The sequence below is a fragment of the Rhinoderma darwinii genome, chromosome 3 (genome assembly GCF_050947455.1).
Source record: "Rhinoderma darwinii isolate aRhiDar2 chromosome 3, aRhiDar2.hap1, whole genome shotgun sequence".
Lineage (NCBI taxonomy): Eukaryota > Metazoa > Chordata > Amphibia > Anura > Rhinodermatidae > Rhinoderma > Rhinoderma darwinii.
In genome coordinates, this window is record NC_134689.1 from 406,517,872 (window position 1) to 406,528,946 (window position 11,075).

Genomic DNA, 11,075 nt, shown 5'->3' on the forward strand with positions numbered 1-11,075 from the left:
ACTGTGTACATACATTACATTACTTAGCCTGTACTGATCCTGAGTTACATCCTGTATTATACTCCAGAGCTGCACTCGCTATTCTGCTGGTGGAGTCACTCTGTACATACATTACATTACTTATCCTGTACTGATCCTGAGTTACATCCTGTATTATACTCCAGAGCTGCACTCACTATTCTGCTGGTGGGGGTCACTGTGTACATACATTACATTACTTATCCTGTACTGATCCTGAGTTACATCCTGTATTATATTCCAGAGCTGCACTCACTATTCTGCTGGTGGAGTCACTGTGTACATACATGACATTACTTATCCTGTACTGATCCCGAGTTACAGCCTGTATTATTCTCCAGAGCTGCACTCACTATTCTGCTGGTGGAGTCACTGTGTACATACATTACTTATCCTGTACTGATCCTGAGTTACATCCTGTATTATACTCCAGAGCTGCACTCACTATTCTGCTGGTGGAGTCACTGTGTACATACATTACATTACTTATCCTGTACTGATACTGAGTTACATCCTGTATTATACTCCAGAGCTGCACTCACTATTCTGCTGGTGGAGTCACTGTGTACATACATTACATTACTTATCCTGTACTGATACTGAGTTACATCCTGTATCTCTTTATTTTATGTAAAAGTACAAAACATATCTTACTCAATAATAATCCAAAACTATTTCTTACACCTTACACATTACTATATACAGAAGCAAGCCAGACCTGGCCACACACCATCCTGTATTATACTCCGGAGCTGCACTCACTATTCTGCTGGTGGAGTCACTGTGTACATACATTACATTACTTATCCTTCTAGAGTTACTAGAAACAACTCTAAAGATCATGGACCTTCATATGGATGTAAATGCACATAGATCACAAGTACTATCAATATCATGAATTACATTACTTATCCTGTACTGATCCTGAGTTACATCCTGTAATATACTCCAGAGCTGCGCTCACTATTACATCCATTACATTAATTATCCTTCTATTGTTACTAGAAACAACTCCAAAGATCATGGACCTTCATATGGATGTAAATGCACACAGATCACAAGTACTATCAATATCATGAATTACATTGGTGCATGAATCTCAGAAGTGGGAAGTAAACATGTACAGTATGTCACCTGAATCCAATGAGACTAAACAACAGCACAAAATAAATAAATTCAGAGGACAAAAAGATCAATACGTGATCATCCAGGAGAGTCAGAAGATGCTCCGTAGCATGTTTGTCTACGGACGGACCAGGCGCAGGAACAACTAGTGAACAACCGGCCACCCCAACGCGCGTTTCGAAAAAAGTTCTCCCTCGGGAGGCGTGGTCTATGGGATGTGATGACCGGCATTACATCGGGGATGTAGTGTTATGATTGGGCTGTAAAGAACACGTGATCGGAGAAGCCGGAAAGGAGAAAACGGAAGGCCAAGTGAGCGTACCTAAAGAAAAGCAATCATGACACGCGTTATTCATGTACTATTTGGCGGGAAGAACCAATATGTCCATCCGTGTAGTTATTTATAAAAGGCGTACTTCTCTGGCGCATGTCGGGATGATCCGCTGAACTCCGGGCGAGAGTCATCAGCCGACATGTGTGCCCTTGAGCGAGGACGTTGTCATGGTAATTATACCAGCTGACAATGTCGTCACGCATACAAACATACAACATGGCCCAAACCGAAGAAAGAAGAACTGGTTGTTACTGGTTGTGAAGAATACCTCCAAAAAAAAATCTATAAAAGAGGAGGTACACATTAACCCCTTTGGGACTGAGCCATTTTTTGATTTTCGTTTTTCACTCCCCTCATTCCAAGAGCCATAACTATTTTTCCGTCAATAGAGCGGTGCGAGGGCTTATTTTTTTTGTTGGAGGAGTTGTAGTTTCTTTTGGTACCATTTATAGTTCCATATAATGTGCTGGGAAACGGAAAACAATTTCTTTGCGGGCTGAAGTTGGAAAAACCTGTGATTCCGCAATAGATTTTGGGTTTCGTTTTTGGGTTTCATTTTTACGGCTTTCACCATGCAGTAAAATTTATATCGTTTTTTTTTAGATTTTACTACTTTTATTGCCAAAAAACGTTTTGTGTCGCCACATTCTGAGAGCCAGAACGGTTTTATTTTTTCACTGATTGAGCGGTGTGATGGCTTATTTTTTTGAGGGACGAGATGTAGTTTTTATGGGTACCATTTTTTGGTACGTCCAACTTTTTGATCACTTTTTCTAAAAAAATTTTTTAGAGCTCAGTAGACCAAAAAACTGTGATTTTGGCATTTTTAAATTTTTTGTTTTTACGGTGTTCACCGTGCGCGTTAAATAACGCTATAGTGTAATAGTTCAGACTTTTATGGACGCAGCGATACCAATTTTGTTTACTTTTTTTATTTTTTACATTACTTTAAGGAAAAAATGGGAAAAGGTTTTTTTTTTTTAACTTTTCAAATATATCACTTATTTTTACATTTTTTTTTACACATTTTATTAGCCCCCCTAGGGGACTTGAACCAGCAATCGTTACATCACTGGTACAATACACTGCAGTACTAACGTATAGGCAGGGCTTAACAGAGGCAGAGTGAAGGTAGTCCTGGGGGCCTTCATTAGGCCCCTGGGCTGCCATGACAACCGTCGTCACCCCCGATCTCGTTGCGCGATCGCTGCTCCTGGCTGTTAGTCCCGAATGTCCGCTGTAAAATACAGCTGAGACCCGCAGCATATGGAGCGCGCTCAGCACGTGAGCACGCTCCAAACATCACCCCCCGTACCCGGACGTAAGAGCACGTCTGGGTGCGCGAAGGGGTGAAAGGTTAAAAATTGATGTAAGAAGTTACTGAAAATAAAGATTGAAAAAAAGACTCCCTAGCCCATCCCTTCTTTAACCCCTTTAGGACACAGCCTGTTTTGGCCTTGTGGCACAGCCGATTTTTTCAAACCTGACATGTGTCACTTTATGTGGTAATAACTCCGGAACGCTTTTACCTATTCAAGCGATTCTGAGATTGTTTTCTCGTGACATATTGTACTTTATGATAGTGGAAAAATGTGGTCGATAAATTCAATATTTCTTTGTGAAAAACTTCACATTTTAGCAAAAATTTGCAAAAATTTGCATTTTTCTAAATTTAAATGTATTTGCTTGTGAAACAGATAGTAATACCACACAAAATAATTACTAGTTAACATCCCCCATATGTCTACTTTATGTTTGCATCATTTTTTTTCACGTACTTTTATTTTTCTAGGACGTTACGAGGCTTAGAACTTTAGCAGCAATTTCTCATATTTTCAATAAAATTTCAAAACCTATTTTTTCAGGGACCTGTTCAGTTCTGAAGTGGCTTTGAGGGCCTTATATATTAGAAAGTCCCCATAAATCACCCCATTTTGAAAACTGCACTTCTCAAGGTATTCAAAACCACATTCAGAAAGTATTTTAACCCTTTAGGCGTTTCACAGGAATTAAGGCAAAGTAGAGGTGAAATTTACAAATTTCATTTTTTTTGCCGAAATTAATTTGTAATAAAAAAAAATCTGTAACACAGAAGGTTTTACCAGAGAAACACAACTCAATATTTATTGCCCAGATTCTGCAGATTTTAGAAATATCCAACATGTGGCCCTAGTGCGGTAATGGACTGAAATACCGGCCTCAGAAGCAAAGGAGCACCTAGAGGATTTTGGGGCCTCCTTTTTTTAGGAATATATTTTAGGCACCATGTCTGGTTTGAGGAGGTCTTGTGGTACCGAAACAGTCGAAACCCCCCCCCAAAGTGACCCCATTTTGGAAACTACACCCCTCAAGGCATTTTTCTAGGTGTATAGTTAGCATTTTGACCCCACAGTTTTTTTGCAGAATTTAGTGGAATTAGTCTGTGAAGATGAAAATCACCTATTTTTCTGTGAAGACACAGAATTTTTTCATTTTTACAAGGAATAAAGGAGAAAAAGCCGCCCAACATTTGTAAAGCAATTTCTCCCGATTACGGCAATACCCCATATGTGGTCGTAAACTGATATTTGAACCCACAGCAGGGCTCAGGAGGGAGGGAGCACCATTTGGATTTTGGAGCGCAGATTTTGCTGGATTGGTTTTCAGTGCCATGTCGGGTTTGCAACGCCCCGGAGGGACCAACACGGTGGAAACCCCCCAAAAGTCACCCTATTTTGGAATCTACACTCCTCAAGGAATTTTTCTAGGGGTATAGTGAGCATTTTGGCCCCTCAGGATCTTTTTTAGAGCTAAGGTGACCAAAAAACAGCAATTTTGGCGCTTTCAATTATTTATTTCTTACAGCGTTCACCGAGCGCAATAAATTACGTTTTAATTTATTCTGCCGGTCGGTACGATTACGCCGATACCATATGTGTATAGTTTTCTTTACGTTTTGCAGCGTTTGCACAATAAAATTAAGTTTCTATAAAATAATTTATTTTCTGAGACACGCTATTCTGAGCCGTAACTTTTTTATTTTTTCGTCAAAAAAGCTGTGGGAGGTCTATTTTTTTGCGGGACGGGTTGTAGTTTTTATTGGTACTATTTTGGGGTATATGCGACTTTTTGATCACTTTTTATTCTATATCAGTTTTCCGTTTATTTTGTTTGCGGCGTTCACCGTGCGGAAAAATTAACATTTTAGTTTCATAGTTTGGGTCGTTACGAACGCGGTGATACCAAATCCGTGTACTTTTTTGTAACGTTTTCATTTTTTCCCTATAATAAATGACTTATTATAGGAAAACAAAACCTTTTATTTTTACACTTTTATAAAACATTTTTAATAACTTTTTTTTACTTTTTACGCTTTCTTTTTTTGACCTGCAGCTCTGATCGCTGCTAGAATACATTACACTACCTAGGTAGTATAACGTATTCCAACTGTCAGTGTGACGTCACAGTCACTCTGAGGGTATGTTCACACGGCCTATTTACGGACGTAATTCGGGCGTTTTTGCCCCGAATTACGTCTGAAAATAGCGCCTCAATAGCGCTGACAAACATCTGCCCATTGAAAGCAATGGGCAGACGTTTGTCTGTTCACACGAGGCGTATATTTACGCGCCGCTGTCAAATGACGGCGCGTAAATAGACGCCCGCGTAGAAGAAGTGACCTGTCACTTCTTTGGCCGTAATTGGAGCCGCTATTCATTGACTCCAATGAATAGCAGCGCTAATTACGGCCGTAATTGAGGCGGCGTTCAAGCGCCTGCACATGCCGGTACGGCTGAAATTACGGGGATGTTTTCAGGCTGAAACATCCCCGTAATTTCAGCCGTTACGGACCCCCGCCGTGTGAACATACCCTGACAGTTGGTCTACGAGGATCAGCAGAGGCTGATCCTCATAGGCTGACATACATGGCAGACCTGGGGGCCGTTGTCTGGCCCCCGGGTGCCATCACAAGCATCAGAAGCCCCCACGATTGCATGGGGGCTGCTGATGCGCTACAAACCCGCTACATGCGGAGATCGCAATCGAGCCCCGCATGTAACGGTGAGCCGCTGATCGGCAACACTGGAGAGTGTCAGCTGTGGGGGACAGCTGATCTCCAAGTTCCCGATGCACACTGTCGCCGACAGTGTGGATCGGGAACGGCACAGTGACTTCCTGTCACTCTGACAGGAAGCCTATCAGGACCAGCCGAAGGTTGGTCCTGATGGGCTTCCGTCCTTGGCAGACCCGGTAGCCATTGTTTGGCTTCCGTTTGCCATACTAATTATCGGCAGACCGCGCAATTTCGGACGGGGGTCTGCCGATATGGTAGAAACCCCTAAAATTCGGCGATTGCACCCGATCGCCGAATTTAAGGGGTTAATTCGCCGATATCAGCGGCAAAAGACCGCTGGCCGGCAAGAGGGGAGTGTCAGCTGTCCGCGACAGTGTGCATCGGGAAAAACTCAGTAACTATACGTCCTCGTGCGGGAAGTAACCTCCCGCAACGACGGACAGTTACGTCCTGGTGCGGGTAGGGGTTAAAAAGGGGAAACAACTACAGAAAAGCATTAAATCCAATAAGTCCTAAAGGGGCAAGACTTCGTAATTTATAGATCCATCTGCTCTCTAATTGAGCCAATTTTTCCAAAGTTACCTCCTCTGGATCCGAGGGGCAGTTTATCGATGCCTCTGAATTTTAGACCTTTAGGATTACATTGATGGCACAGCCTAAGTCTGGGTTCACACGACCTATTTTCAGACGTAAACGAGGCGTATTATGCTACAATACGTCGGCAAACATCTGCCCATTCACTTGAATAGGTTTGCCGACGTACTGTGCAGACGACCGTCGTCGTTTGACAGCTGTCAAACGACGACGCGTAAAAATACAGCCTCGTCAAAAGAAGTCCAGGGCACTTATATACATTACATGCCGGACACTTATATACATTATATGCGGGACACATATACATTATATGCAGGACACTTATATACATTATATGCGGGGCACTTATATACATTATATGCGGGACACTTATATACATTATATGCGGGACACTTATATGCATTATATACGGGACACTTATATACATTATATGCGGGACACTTATATACATTATATGCGGGACACTTATATACATTATATGCGGGACACTTATATACATTATATACAGGACACTTCTATACATTATATGCAGGACACTTCTATACATTATATGCGGGACACTTATATACATTATATGCAGGACACTTATATACATTATATGCGGGACACTTATATGCATTATATACGGGACACTTATATACATTATATGCAGGACACTTATATACATTATATGCGGGACACCTATATACATTATATGTGGGACACTTATATACATTATATGCGGGACACTTCTATACATTATATGCAGGACACTTATATACATTATATGCAGGACACTTATATACATTATATGCAGGACACTTCTATACATTATATGCGGGACACTTATATACATTATATGCAGGACACTTCTATACATTATATGCGGGACACTTATATACATTATATGCGGGACACTTCTATACATTATATGCGGGACACTTCTTTACATTATATGCAGGACACTTATATACATTATATGCAGGACACTTATATACATTATATGCGGGACACTTCTATACATTATATGCAGGACACTTCTATACATTATATGCAGGACACTTATATACATTATATGCAGGACACTTATATACATTATATGCAGGACACTTATATACATTATATGCAGGACACTTATATACATTATATGCAGGACACTTATATACATTATATACAGGACACTTATATACATTATATACAGGACACTTATATACATTATATGCGGGACACTTATATACATTATATGCGGGACACTTATATACATTATATGCGGGACACTTATATACGTTATATGCGGGACACTTATATACATTATATGCGGGGCACATATATACATTATATGCAGGACACTTATATACATTATATGCAGGACACTTATATACATTATATGCAGGACACTTATATATATTATATGCAGGACACTTATATACATTATATGCAGGACACTTATATACATTATATGCAGGACACTTATATACATTATATGCGGGACACTTATATACATTATATGCGGTACACTTATATGCATTATATACGGGACACTTATATACATTATATGCGGGACACTTATATACATTATATGCGGGACACTTATATACATTATATGCGGGACACTTATATACATTATATACAGGACACTTCTATACATTATATGCAGGACACTTCTATACATTATATGCGGGACACTTATATACATTATATGCAGGACACTTATATACATTATATGCGGGACACTTATATGCATTATATACGGGACACTTATATACATTATATGCAGGACACTTATATACATTATATGCGGGACACCTATATACATTATATGTGGGACACTTATATACATTATATGCGGGACACTTCTATACATTATATGCAGGACACTTATATACATTATATGCAGGACACTTATATACATTATATGCAGGACACTTCTATACATTATATGCGGGACACTTATATACATTATATGCAGGACACTTCTATACATTATATGCGGGACACTTATATACATTATATGCGGGACACTTCTATACATTATATGCGGGACACTTCTTTACATTATATGCAGGACACTTATATACATTATATGCAGGACACTTATATACATTATATGCGGGACACTTCTATACATTATATGCAGGACACTTCTATACATTATATGCAGGACACTTATATACATTATATGCAGGACACTTATATACATTATATGCAGGACACTTATATACATTATATGCAGGACACTTATATACATTATATGCAGGACACTTATATACATTATATACAGGACACTTATATACATTATATACAGGACACTTATATACATTATATGCGGGACACTTATATACATTATATGCGGGACACTTATATACATTATATGCGGGACACTTATATACGTTATATGCGGGACACTTATATACATTATATGCGGGGCACATATATACATTATATGCAGGACACTTATATACATTATATGCAGGACACTTATATACATTATATGCAGGACACTTATATATATTATATGCAGGACACTTATATACATTATATGCAGGACACTTATATACATTATATGCAGGACACTTATATACATTATATGCGGGACACTTATATACATTATATGCGGGACACTTATATACATTATATGCGGGACACTTATATACATTATATGCGGGACACTTCTATACATTATATGCGGGACACTTCTATACATTATATGCGGGACACTTCTATACATTATATGCGGGACACTTCTATACATTATATGCGGGACACTTATATGCATTATATGCGGGACACTTATATACATTATATGCGGGACACTTATATACATTATATGCAGGACACTTATATACATTATATGCAGGACACTTATATACATTATATGCGGGACACTTCTATACATTATATGCAGGACACTTATATACATTATATGCGGGACACTTATATACATTATATGCAGGACACTTATATACATTATATGCAGGACACTTATATACATTATATGCAGGACACTTATATACATTATATGCGGGACACTTATATACATTATATGCGGGACGCTTATATACATTATATGCAGGACACTTATATACATTATATGCAGGACACTTCTATACATTATATGCGGGACACTTATATACATTATATGCAGGACACTTATATACAGGACACTTATATACATTATATGCAGGACACTTATATACATTATATGCGGGACACTTATATACATTATATGCAGGACACTTATATACAGGACACTTATATACATTATATGCAGGACACTTATATACATTATATGCGGGACACTTCTATACATTATATGCGGGACACTTCTATACATTATATGCAGGACACTTATATACATTATATGCAGGACACTTATATACAGGACACTTATATACATTATATGCAGGACACTTATATACATTATATGCGGGACACTTATATACATTATATGCGGGACACTTATATACATTATATGCAGGACACTTATATACATTATATGCAGGACACTTATATACATTATATGCGGGACACTTATATACATTATATGCGGGACACTTCTATACATTATATGCAGGACACTTATATACATTATGTGCAGGGCACTTCTTTCAGACGTAATTTGAGCCGTTCTTCATTGAACTCAATGAAGAGCAGCTCAAAATTTACGGCTGTCAGAGAAGCCTCGCAAAATGCGAGGAGGAGCATTTACGTCTGAAACGAGGCAGCTGTCTTCTCCTGAAAACAGTCTGTCATTTCAGACGTAAAAGCCTGCTACCGTGTGCACATAGCCTAAAGTGTTTAGGTATCATTTTAAGTTTTGACAAGTCATCTTCACTCTCGGCTTTTACGATATCCCTAATGTGCTCTCTTACTCATGCGAAATTCTCTTGTCGTCAGACCAACATACATCATCGCACATGGACTGACTGCCTGGAGGATTATTCCTATGGAACCACTGGAAATATTTTGAGTGATTTTGTATGTTGTTAAATTTCTCACATCTTGAAAATCAAAAGCCCTCTTTATATTCAAACAGGCTTTGCATGTGCCGCAAGCTAAACAGTCCCATCTTGGTCCATTATAACTACATATATATATATATATATATACACATACACACCGTACATATGTGATATTCAGGGGTCCACATACTAATTGTCAGATAGTACGTGTGTGTGTGTGTGTGTGTGTGTGTGTGTGTGTGTGTGTGTATGTATATATATATATATATATATATATATGCACACACACACACACACACACACACACACAACTATATACTGTACATATACATAATAGCTACATATACCCAGTGCTATACTCAACATAGAGGCAGACCACGTCACTGCTATGGGGCTCTTGGTGAGAGGGGGGCCAATCACTACTGAACTTCTCCTGCTTCCTGACAAAGAGCCATATTATTTCCTGCAGCTCCCATAGTATTTCCTGCAGCCACCACTAGGGGGAGCTCACTCCATAGAGATGTTTACAGCTTCCATTGAGTTCAGCGCTATCTGTATAAATCCATATGAAGCAGCTCCCCCTAGTGGTGGTGCAGGCAGCCAGTGATTTATCATGTTTGGAGCTGTACGGGGGAGATTTAGTAATGTATATATGTCAGTTGTCCGGTGTAAATACAGTGAAATATTTGGTGTTCAGATCTATTCTACTTTTCCGACATACGAGTCAGATACGAGTCGTGAGGAGCGAATTGTTTATTATAAAATATCTTATCTCCTCACACGCTGCATCAGTAATAACAGAGCTCCAGCTATAAATATCTGATAGAAAATAATATAATGACCATTAACTGTACAGATATTATATTATAAGGACTGGTCACATGACATAGAAAAACGGCATTATGGCGTCATTCCTCTTCTCTGTTTACACCTGATAACGTAACGTCCACATATAGAGAATGGCGAGTGGCGGTGCAGGAACGTTACACAATTAATAAGATTATTTATT

At 38.9% G+C, this 11,075-nt stretch overlaps 1 long non-coding RNA gene across 1 annotated transcript in view; it reads right to left on the reverse strand.

Annotated features, from left to right (window-relative positions):
• Positions 1-11,075, reverse strand: part of LOC142748419 (uncharacterized) — an 88,766-nt gene that overhangs the window by 25,143 nt on the left and 52,548 nt on the right. The gene's annotated exons all lie outside the window — the stretch shown is intronic.